Raw genomic sequence first — 12,192 nt, forward strand, 5'->3', positions numbered from 1 at the left:
AGTGACTCTCACACCTAGTAGGTGTCCAGGAAGCATTTCAACGAGTCGTAGGCCCAATGGCACACAGACGGGGGATTCTAAGACTCCAGCTGCTTAGCTGCTGTGACTTCTGCTGTGTCTGTCTGAGATGCAGTTGGGATAGGGCCTTTTTGTTTCTTTTTTCTCGTCCAACCTCCGGGAAGGTATTTCCCAGGCCTCTGCAGGCCTTTGGGTCTACAAGGCTAACTATTTTGACAGCGCAGTGGGGAGAGGCATTTCACACCCCGGCTACATGCATGTGTGTTTTCTCACAAATGAAAGAAGTCCTAGGGTGCGGGGCTCCTCTGAATCCACTCACGAATTTAGAAGGGCTGTGTGGAGCGATGTCAGACAAGGCCACCATCGGATTCTTTGCTCTCCTCTGGAGGCTCTGCTTTCCACAGGGCCTGCCAGGGACTGGGTGCCATGGGAGCCTTTGAAAGTGACTGTTCAGGAGCCTGTATTGCCAGCTATTGACGAAAGGCACCGCCTCCGCTGTGGCAGTCACCGAGGTGGTCTTGGCTAGACCAGCCCACTCCTGACTCAGGCTGCTCTGTGTCAGCCAGGGCTGCAGCCTCCCCTGTTTGGGCCCCAGGACAACATGCTGGTTTCCTGGAAGCATCTGGGCCACGATTCCGCTGCGAAGAAAGTGATAGTGTTATTTTTGCAAGTATGAACTAATGAGGGTGTATTTCAAACTCTTTCCGTCAACAGTAAAGCTCCTTTCAAGATACGTCATTATTAAAAAGAAAAAAAGAAAAAAAAAGGACAAAGAAAAAGAAAGAAGGTGGGGGGCTTAATGCGCGTTATAAATCCACTATCACATACACAACATACAAACAGCGGATGACAAACTAGATAACTGAGGCCTTCGAAAAATTAGACACCTATGTGAATCAAAAATAAAATCGATACCAAAGGAGGTAATTGAGAACCCACAGACTGGGAGAAACACTGACAGTGACGTAATTGGACAAGGGAATAGTTTCTAGAAGGGCAGCATTTACCGAAGTCGAGGTTCAGGAGGGTTATTAGCAAAGGAGGAATGGAGACCCTGGTGGGGGGTGTGTGTGAGTGGTGGGGGCTGCACTCCGTGTATGAATTGTTGCCTGGAAAACGGATCTGCTCTCTAACCCTTCACCTCACTCACAGCAAAAAATGAAAAGACAAACAAGCCCCAAACGGGGGGTGGGTGGGAAGCCCCGTAGAATTGATTTCAAAGTCAGGTTCACTGACTGCAGTGCTTTGGACTTGATAGGCCCACACCCCTCTGTGGGAAAAGTGATTTCCATGAGAAACCCTGATGGGTCAAGAGTGCCTGCTTCTCCTGGAAGTCACGGCAGACCCACACAGGCCCCATCCGGTGGAACGGAGGCAAGCTGGCAAAGGCTCCATCTAAAGAGGTGGCCATGGCACAGGGCAGCAGGAAAGCCTCCTGGGGAGTGGCTAGTGAGGGCCAGTACCCTCAGCTCCAGAGACACCATGACCGATGGCCCTGGACTAGGCTTCACCTCTTTCTTTCCTGGAGCCACAGGGGTCAGATCTGTTATCTCTAAAGTCAACCTGGGAAGCTTGAACTTCTGCCCTCAGCCCCAGAACCCGACCTCCACCTGCCTTCCCACCCTCCCACGGCTAGTTGTGCTTCCTGCCTGGGAGCGCCCTTGGCCAGCGCTTTGTGGTCAGCCTGGATTTCTCATCTGCTTCCAGGACCATTTCCAGTGTTGGTTTAGACAGAAACGCCTCTTTCTCCATAGCCCTCCCTTGTAGAGCCTTGCGCTTGCTGTTACTAACCAGGCCAGACGTCCAGGGACCTGGATGCCCGGAGTATTTCCAGGAACAGAAGCCTCCCACTGGCACACTCCTGTCCCTGCCGAGCTGGGAAGGGCCCAGCTTTGAAAGTCTTGAAGCCCCAGGACACATCACTGTTTCCCTCCTATCCCATTCTGTATCTACCAGCTGGTGACCACAGCAGGACAAAGTCTTCATGGTTAGATGACCCTTGAAGGCTTTTATGTTTTAAAAATGGCATGTTAGATCATTTCAAGTGAAAGATACAGCTTGAGTAAATCCACTGGACGTGTCAGGGGTTTCTGAGACCAATGTTCTATGAAGAGATTTTGAAGGAGTTTAGTGAGAAACAAGAGCCCCTGGAGCAATATTATTTTACAAAGGGTGCATTCTTTGGTATAAAAATGCTTTAGGAACAGTTTTGTTCAGTTGTTCTGGAGCCTACCATGTGGCTTTCATGTTGTAGTGAGATCCCTGAGACATCTTGTTTAAAGGCTAGGCTTTGACTTTTCTTTGATTGGCTCTGCTTTCAAATGTCCTAGGAAAATCCGATTTCTTCCAAGTATAAGAAAAGAGTAAATCTCAGAACTTAGGAGAGGCATCCTGCTTTTGAATAAATAGTCCTTATTGTCGCACGGATAAAATGCTAGTAAGAATGTTTAGAGGGGATGCTAACGCTTAAGGAGTGCCACGTGGCGAATTATATATTGAGCGGTTCAGTCACAAAGGTCAGCAGGTTGAACCCTGCAGCTGCTTCTTGGAAGAAAGACGAGGCTCTCTGCACCCTCTAAGATGTAGAGCCACAGAAACCCACCTCCACAGGTCTACCCTGCCCTATGAGGTTTGCCCTGAGTTGGAATTGGCTACATGGCAGTGGTTTTTTTTGGGTAGAGTTGATGCTTAAAAATTGACTTCGACTGTAATTGGAAGAGCTGGGTTAGAAAGAGCTGGGAGTGCTTGGGATCCAGACCCCCGACGTTCCAGGCCTGCCACTTGCCTGCTGTGTAACCCTGGACAGCTTTTTAATTAGCTGCTATCAAGATGATGTCGACTTCCACCACCTCTAGGCAGGTGCTTGTCGGGGTTTCTTGCCTGAGCTTTGGAAAGCAGGTAGCCTGGCCTTTCTTCTGAGCTACTTGTGGATGCACGCAAATCTCCGACCTGTTGGTTAGTAACGGCGCACATTAGCCATTTGCTCCTTTCAGCGAGTCCCAACTAGGTGATGCCTTAGATGTGTGACTGTTACCTTGTTTCTGACCTGTTGGTAGGCTACTTGGAAGGTTGGGTTACCTGTTTTACATGGGTTTCTTCTTGTAATCTCATGGAGGCAGAAGTGGTGATTTCGTACAGGTGGCAGTCTGGGAGGGGGGCTTCCTAACTGCCTTCTGTATACGAGCAGAGTGGAGGACTTTACAGCTCCAAAAACCAAGTGTAGACTTTACAGGGAAACCTGGCTTGCTTTTAGGAACCCTGCTTACCTGATGGCCTGCGTGCTCACTGCAAGGTTGGCAGTTCAAAACCACGAGCCGCTCCACGGGAGAAAGAAGAGGCTTTCTACTCCCATACAGAGTGATAGTTTCAGAACCTCACCTGCCCTACAGGGTCGCTATGAGTGGGAATTAAATCTAAGCCGGTGGATTTGGGCTTGGGGTTAGGCCTACTTGATAATACCTTATGGCAACCTGCTGATACCTGCATCTATTTTTGGTTTGTTTGTTTTTAGCCAATCTGAGGAAATAAAGATACTGGCGCCTCTCCTCTTACCCCTGGAAAAATATTTAAAGAAATCCTTGCGAAAGCTAGGCCCAGTGTGGATGAGAATTCCTCTCAGAAAGCTCATTAGGATAATGCTCCGTCCTTTTGCTGCTGGAAACAAAATCTCCCGTTTTGATGATGTTCAAAATTTTCAGTTAAAACAAAAGTGCTTCTGGCCATTTATTTCATGTCTGAAATGATTCCCACCCCACCCCAATTACTCTTTTTTGTATCTTCAAAGGAGATGCAGACTAGAGGGTGGGGTGGACGATGTGAAGGGGGTTAAGTGACCTCGCTACATGGCCTGTGTTCTGCCGAAGTCGTGCAGCAAGTGGGGTGCTCAGAAGGAACACAAACTCTCCCAAGAGGGAGTTTCCCACAAGTAACCGAGGGAAGAACACACCCACTTATGTTTATTTTGGTCAAGCGACCATGAGCACACATTCCTGAGGGGAAATAATTCCCTTTGCTGGAGACCCTTAAACCGATGGCCTCACTCAGGGCTGAATTTTCTTCCTATTGCTCCTCACAGGATCAGAGAGTAGATTTTTCAGGAATGGGACTTTCGGGCCCCAAGTCAGTTCCCCATTTATAGCAGAGCTGAATACCTGGGTGTGCCTGCTCGGTCCCAATAGTTAGCCTCTGAATGACCTGAGACCTTCCCCAAATTCCCTCAGAGTATGCTCTCGAAATTGCCTTCAGCATCCCGCCCCCTATTGTGTGCATTCATTGAAAATCTAGGGGGAGGAGCTGATACCAAGGGCTCAAGGAGAAAGCAAAGGTTTGGAGAATGATGATGGCAACATTTGTACAAAAGTGCTTGATGCATGGATGTATGGATGGATGGTGATAAGAGCTGTAAGAGCCCCTAATAAAATGATTTAAAAAAATCAATGGGACATAAACCACTGTAGAGGTTAAAATCCTCTATAGGAGCGCACATCTGTGGGAGGGGGGGGCGTATGTGTGTGTGTGGGGAGGGGGGGGAAAGTAAAAGGTTGTAGGGCTAAGGTGAACACTAGGTGTTGTGACCGAGTTGAGTTGTCCTCCGGAGAATTTTTAAGGCTGTTACTATTTGGAAAGTGATCTTTAGGCCTGTCTTGCAAGGTGCCCGTGGAAGGGCCTAGATTTCCAGCCCTTGGTTTATGGGCTTAATTGTACCAAGCACTCAGAGCAGGGCCGGCAAAAAGCAAAAGGTAGGAAAACTGGTCAGGGTCAGGTCGAGCAAGGTAAGGCTTGAGCAGAGTGGAAGTGAGTCAGGGACAAGGACGTGAGGAGTGAGGTGGCTTTGAAGGTCGACAAGTAGGTACTGAATCTTCTTGGCCAGGAGTGGGGTGCCCAAGAGATATGGCTGCAGACTGTCGGGGGCCAGGTCCTAGATACCTTGCTAAGAAGTTGGCCAGGTCCTTGCTAAGGAGTTTTAAAGCCGTCATCCTTGAAAGCAAAAGAAAGAGCCATTGAATACTTTTAAAGCCGGAATGTCCACGTAGAAGCTACATTTGAAAAGACCAGAGCTCATACTGGTCGGGACTGACCGAGGAAGAGTTTGGGAGGCCTCTGCGGACACCTCTGTGAGACTCAAAGCAGACACTGGGGAAAGTGGCCGAGAAATTGTAGGCGACAAGGTCAGCAGGAAGCAGTCACTCGTGTGGCACATGGGGGAGGTGGAGAAGCGACTGTGTAGTGCTTGTCTCTGAGAGGAGACAGGTTTGAGAGTGGCATTAGTTACCTAGGTTGTCTAAGGAGCCCTGGTGGCATAATGCTTACACATTGGACCACAAGGTCAGCAGTTCAAAACCGCCAGCTGCTCCATGGGAGAAAGATGAGGCTTCCCACTCTTGTAAGGAGTTACAACCTCGGAAGCCCACCGTAGTTCTACCCGGTCCTACAGGGTCACGATGAGTTGGAAATGACTGGAAGGCAGTGGGTTTCCTTAACAAATGATCACACACGAAAGTACAACAAGAATTTGGGGGCCAAAAGTTCAAGATCAAGGTGTCAATAGGGCCACGCACCATCAAAGGTTCGAGGGGAGAATTCTCCCTTGCTTCTTCACCTCATGGTGTTTCCTTGACTTGTGACGGCTTTGACTCCGGTCTCTGCCTCTGTCATTGTGTGGCTTCCTTGTCTGTGTTTCTGTGTCCCCCCTCATCTTCTAAGGACACCAGTCCTTGGATCCAAAGCTCACCCGAATCCAATGTTGTTTCATCCTGATTCATCTTATTATTTTTTTTTTTTTAGAATGTTGGTGGTACAGTCAGCCCTGTGATGCTCTCAATAACGCTGCTCTCTCCACCCCTTTTGTCTAGGAGGAGGGTATCAGCAGAGTCTTGCTTCATCAGACTCCGCCTTCTTAGTCCTCCAGTCATCCTGATTCATCTTAATGACATCTGCAAAGACTCTATTTTCAACTAAAGTCCTGTGCTGAGAGTCTGGGTAGATAAGGGTTTGTGGGGGTGGGGTGGGGTGGGCGGAGTCACTATTGGACTTTCTACAATGGTGATGCTGTGTTCGATGCTAAGCCAGGAGTTTTAGCAAGGGTCAAAAGAGCCTGAGAAGGTGAGGGCTGAGACAGCTGGAAGCTACTCAAGCAAGAATGGGTGGGGTTCTGAAGCAGGGAGTTGTTTTTCTTAGGAGAAAAATGCAGAGCAGCAAGGCCAACGCAAACTCTGGTTTGGGAAACTCAAACGTACTAGAAGAGAGAAAGCTCACGATAACAGCACCCTAACTAGGATGGTCCCTTAGAGCAGGGTCTTGACAGGTGACAACGATACTTTCTCTTAGGGGAGCACATTCTTTGAAGATCAGAGGAAGCAACCAACAGCCGGGCTGGAACCTTAGCCAGGATGGCTCAGGGGTTCTGACTCTAGCAAGAGTGTATATTCTTTCTTGGCTAAGTACGAAGAGCCGGGAGAAGCAGTGTGCGTGAATAAGATCGAGTCCTGGGAGGGGTTTTAACCATGGCTTGAGAAAGAGCTCGCCACTGTCTGTCCAGAGACCTGTCATTACTTGTACGATCCTGGGCAGTTCGTGTGAACTGGTTTGCAAAATGAGGGTAGGGGGGACTTGATATTCCCTTTTCTACTGTATTATCATCAAATACAGTGGCATGGTCATTCAGTCATTTTATAACTCAATCCTCAAATCTATTTTGAGCGCGTGCAAGAAAAATGACTAATTAGACCCATGAAAACAGAAAGAAATGCAGCTGATGGAAGCATCAGGCAAAGCCTTTTCAGGAAGTGTTTTCAAGCGACTCAAGTACTCCATACTGTTGAGGGGTGTGGGGGTGATGCGGGGGAATATCGGCTCTGCTCACCAAGTGGAGTAGAATTGCTGCCTAAATTGGTGAGAGCACTAGGATAGGCTTTGGATCCTGGCTCCAAGGATCAAAGCCCTGACTCTGTTTGCTGTCGTGGCTTTCTGCTTATGACCCAGGCAAAGCTTGGTCCACTCTCTGTCTCTCACGTTTGTTGGGGCCAGCTCACTGCTGTGCCCAATAGAGCTGCTGGGCCTGCCCCCAGGGACTCACAGGTGAGAGGTTCGGGGATTGCTGCCTTGGGGAGCCTGCTCAGCATGGGCCTCTAGTTCTGTCTTCATGCGCTGTCAGGTAGCTGCCTTCATTCACCTTTGACTTTGTTTCTCTTTGGGTTTTATTCCCCCCTTAAAAAAACACTACACAAGGGGGAACTGATGACAAGAATCTACATATAACCTCCTCCCTGGGGGGATGGACAGCAGAGAAGAGGGCGGGGGGAGACGTCGGACAGTGTAACATATGACAAAATAATAATAACTTATGACTTATGAAGGGTTCATGAAGTAGCGGGGAGTGGGGAAGGTGGGGGGAAATGAGCAGCCGATTTTAAGGGCTCAAGTAGAAGGCAAATGTTTTGAGAATGATGATGGCAACAAATGTACATATGTTCTTGACACAATGGATGTATGTATGGATTGTGATAAGAAGTGTATGAGCCCCCAATAAAATGATTAAAAAACAACAACAACACTACACTGTGGGCTCAAGTAGGAAGCAAACGTTTTGAGAATGATGATGGCAACAAATGTACAAATGTGCTGACACAATGGATGGAAGGATGGATTGTGATCAGAGTTGTACAAGCCTCCAATAAAATGATTCAAAAACAAAACACTACTGTGGTTAAAACAAACTAACAAAAACTATTATGTATCTAAAGCAAAAATTTCCCATTTTAACCATTTTGAAGAGACTAATTCAGTGACATTTCCAAAGGTTTCCATCAGCCCAAACATCGTCTCACAACCCCTTCGACAATGGCTGTCTGTTCTTCTAGCCCGTAGCCCGTGGTTACCACAGATAGGGGTTTGCCTCGATTGATTTGCCTGCGTTAGATATTTCTTGTAAGTGGGATCATACACTAGTTGTCATTGTTTACTCCTTGACATGTTTCACTGAGCAAGTAATGTTTCCAAGGTTCGTCCATGTCTCAGAACGTCATTTCTTTTGATTGATATTCCATGAAGGAACTCGGGTTGTGGGACACTTAAGGACTCAGCTGTCAACTGAAAAGTTGATGGGTCAAACCCACCAGAGGCTCTGAGGGAGAAAGGACCCGCGCATACACTCCTGTGGAGATCATCGTTGCTATTGGTGCTACCCTAGTGACCTGGTGTGCAGCAGCAGGAAAGACTGCCCAGCCTGATGCCATCGCCACCCTTGTTCCCTTTGAGCCCTTTGTTGCAGCCACTGTCAGTCCATCTCACCGTGGGCCCGCCTCCCCCAGATCTGCCATGGAGAAGACTGCCAGGCTTTTCTTCCAAAGTGCTTCTGGGGGGACTCAGCCCTCCAGCCTTTCAGTTAGCAGCCAACACATACCCGCCCACTTGTACTCCCCATTTGTGCAAGTAAGTCACCTTATGTGCAGCAGACCCAAACACTGCCTGGCCCTGCACCCCTGGTGCTGTGTTGGAGCCCTGGGTCGGAGTCACTCTCGGTCCGTCCCAGTGAGGGCCTTCCTCTCTTTCTCTCCCCTAATGGATGCCCAGAGTATGTGAGATGACACCTCGCCATCTTCGCGTCTACACCGCATTCCGGTTGTACTCCTTCCAAGACAGATTGTAGTAAGAACCACGGGTGCGGGGGAGCTCCCCTCTGTCCTTGCGCGTTGCTGCCGTGACCCCTAAGGGACTTGGTGACACCCAACGCCATTCTGTTGTGTGTATGCACAACACTTTGCTGGTCTGTTGATGGATACGGGAGTGGTTTCCACCTTTCGTCTATTGTGGATTAGGCTGCAATGAGTCTTGGTGCACAAGTAACCGTTTCTTGGTATTTGTAACACCCCACGGAGGGCCTCCAGAAGTGCCAGGCTGTGGTTTTGAGCCACCAGCCTCGAATGCTTCATGCAAAGCGTCAGCAAGGCTCAGGCTTGCCTGTGTTCTTTATTCCTCACGGGTGTTCCAAGGCCTTTCAGGCGGTCACCCCGTGAACCAGACCTGGCTGACTTATTGTTGTGAGCGTTTGTCTCGGGGTAAGATCTATGCTGGCGATGTGCTTGGTGTCATTGCTGAGGGCCCCCTTCATTCCTGGTCTAGGCTGGAGTTCCGGAGGCAGCGGTGGTCGGTGAGTGGCTCCCAACCACGCCCCTCCCAGCTGCAGGGCAGGAGGGCTTCTACGCAGTCTAGAAGTTTCTATTCTCAGGTTAGTATTTTGTACAGATGGGGACCCTCGGAGAGGAACTCTTTGTTCTTGGCCGTTCTGTGCCCTCTTCCCTGACTGTACATGACTTGGGCAACTTGTCTTGGCTCTGATTATTTTGATAATTTTCTCTGTGTGTCATTTGACTGCTCATTACTGAGCATCAGATAAAATCATGGACGCTCAGCATTGGAAGGAGCTTTAAAGCCAGCTTGTCCAGGGGCTGCTACCACCCGATTTCCTTCTGGAACCTGCCTGTGGATGGGAAGCCGCCTCTGTTTGCATACTTCCAACGATTGGGCCTCTCATTGTCTCCTAAAGCAATGTGCTTTATCTTTAGAAGGGTACTTCCCTTTGTACCCCCAGTGCTCACTCCCCTTAGATTGAGTTGGAATTTGCATCCCTGGTGAGTTTGCTCATTGTCTTTCATTGCAACCTTCCAGCCCCACAGCACATGTTTAATCCCCTGTCACATGGCAGCCTTGCTGGTATTTGATGACAGTTTTTCATGTCCTTCCTTCCTGCTTTTCGCAGCATCTTTCCTGTTCCCTGCCTGCTTTCCTCGGCGCCTTTTCTTCGTTTCTCAATCCTGAAACCATCCTGGCCCCCCTCCTTTAATCTAGGCTTGTGCGCCCCCCCCCCCCCACCCCGAGGAGGTGAATGATGCGTTTCGGAAGCAGTTGGGAAGAGTTCTGCATTTCAGGGGTCTAGAGTGTGGTCAACTGCCCTGCTGTGCTGAGAACCATCCTGCCTCTGCATATAAAATTCCCAGAGATCACGGTGGACTTTGACAGTCACCTCACCTTCAACCTGGTGTCAACGGAGCTATTCCAAGCCTTTTGAAAACAAAACAACACAACACACATCATGGTTAGCCTTTAGTCAGTCTCCCCTATCCTGCAGTCCAATGACTGACTTCATAGGCCCAGAGTAGGGCCTTAGATGGTCCCTAGTAAACTTTCAGGTAGCCTTGGCTCATTGTTCCAGTCTGCTGATGCACCTTGGGTTCTTGTGGTTAGTGGGAGAGAGAGAGAGAGAGAGAGAGAGAGAGAGAGAGAGAGAGACAGAGAGAGAGAGAGAGAGAAGATTGCTGTGAGCCTCTTGCCCATCACTACTGGTGGCATGGTCATGGGCAAGGGCACAGGGAAGAAGGGTGAGGGGCAATTGACCGAGCACGTGAGTGGGGTCTTCTGGCACCTACAGGCACGAGGCAGCAGCCTGGGAAAAGAACTGGAAGAGTTGAAAGTAAGACAATCTACTCACTGTATCCCGACTTCTCTGTGCACGTTCAGTCTCTTTCCCTGCTTGTTTATGTGTGTAGAAGGCAGACTACTAACTTCTCATTGATCTCGCCCAAATCTTTGGCGCCTGTGAATGCTACTTTACATAGCAAAAGGGACTTTGCAGACATGATTAAGAACCTTGCGATGGAGGACGGTTCTGTATTATCCCGGTGGATCCAAAGTAATCCCGAGAGTTCTTTTATAGGAGGCTTAGAATCAGAGGCGAGGCAGGGCGAGTGAGAGGCAGAGAAGCAACGTGACAAGGGAAACAGTGGGAGAGATGTCCAGATCGACACTGCTGACTTTGAAGACGAGGGAAGAGGCCAGGAGTCAAGGAAAGCAGGCGGTCTAGAGGCGCTGGAAAAGGCAAAGAAACAAATTCCTCCCCTGGAGCTTCCGCGAGGAATGCAGGCCTGCAGACTCCTTGGTTTTAGCCCAGTGAGATTTCTGACTACAGACCTGTAAGAATGAGCTTGTTTTGAGCAACGAAGCCTGCGGTAATTTGTACCCCGGAGAAGGACGGCGTGCCTGGTAAAGCGGACGGGCAGAGAAGAAGAGGAAGGCCCATAAGGAGATGGATGGACTGGCACAGGGGCCGCAACAAGGGGTCAGGCGGAAGAACAGTGGTGAGCGTGGGGCAGGAGCGGGCAGTGTCGCCTGCTCTTGTCCGTGGGACCCCGAGGGATGGGGGCTGACAGGACGGCAACTAACAAACGACCTCAGCAGCAACAACAGATGGCTCTCAGTCTGTCTTCTGAGTTCTCTCTGCCACAGACTGCGTCTTTCGCCCATGGAAATCTCAGACTGGAATCTCTCAGCTGCCTGCCAGGTCCCCCTGCAGAACTTTCTAGTGCTCCTGCAACCCCACCTGACTCCCAAACCCAGTGGGGCTGCGTCTCCCCCCCCCCCCAAAGCCTTGCTTCTCCCCCGCTGGGAAAAGCCCCATCCAGCCCTAGGTGGAGTATTGTTCTCAAATTCATGACCACCTGGGACCAGAGAATGGGACGTTATTTTAGAAAAAGGGACTTAGCAGAGGTAGGCCAGTTGAGACCAGGTCAGGCTGTATTGGGGTGAGCCATAAATCGCAAGGGACTGTGCCCTTATCAGAAGAAGGACATTTGGGCCCGGCTCCTGGAGCGGATCCTGTGATCATGGAGGCGGAGACTGCAGTGGGTGGTCTGTTTGCAAACCAAGGGATGCTAAGTGGTCCCACTACCAGAAACTAGGAAGTGGGGGTGGGGTGGGGTGGGGGTGTGGTCCCCTCAGAAAGCCATTGGAGGGAGCATGACCCTGCTGACACCTTGATTTTGGACTTTTAATTTCCGGAGCTATGAGACCAGGAATTTCGATGTTTTAAGGTATCCAAGTTTGTGGTCATTCATGGATGCGAAGGCTGCCTCCTTCCCATAAAGCCTTTCCCAGTCTGACCCACTCACTTGTACTAACCACCCCCTCGCTTCCTTTTCAGCCCCTCACCCACCGCACTGGGGTGGGGGGTGGGAGGCAGTGGTGTACCGCTTGTCTTCCCCCTGGAGAGTCAGTGTCACGGTGATGGTGAAGCTCTAGTTCCTGCCTGAAGTTCACCGTACCTGTTGCGTGGCTAAACTCAGAGCTAAGGGAGCGAATATGGGCTTCCGTGTTAGACCGACATAAATGACTTCTGGCCCT

At 49.8% G+C, this 12,192-nt stretch overlaps 1 protein-coding gene and 1 non-coding gene across 7 annotated transcripts in view; one reads left to right on the forward strand and one right to left on the reverse strand.

Moving 5' to 3' along the window:
* CGNL1 (cingulin like 1) overlaps positions 1 to 12,192 on the forward strand; it is a 182,350-nt gene that overhangs the window by 37,397 nt on the left and 132,761 nt on the right. The gene's annotated exons all lie outside the window — the stretch shown is intronic.
* On the reverse strand, positions 5,802 to 5,927 carry LOC142427153 (small Cajal body-specific RNA 4). Its single transcript, XR_012779969.1, has one exon.

The sequence above is a fragment of the Tenrec ecaudatus genome, chromosome 14 (genome assembly GCF_050624435.1).
Source record: "Tenrec ecaudatus isolate mTenEca1 chromosome 14, mTenEca1.hap1, whole genome shotgun sequence".
Lineage (NCBI taxonomy): Eukaryota > Metazoa > Chordata > Mammalia > Afrosoricida > Tenrecidae > Tenrec > Tenrec ecaudatus.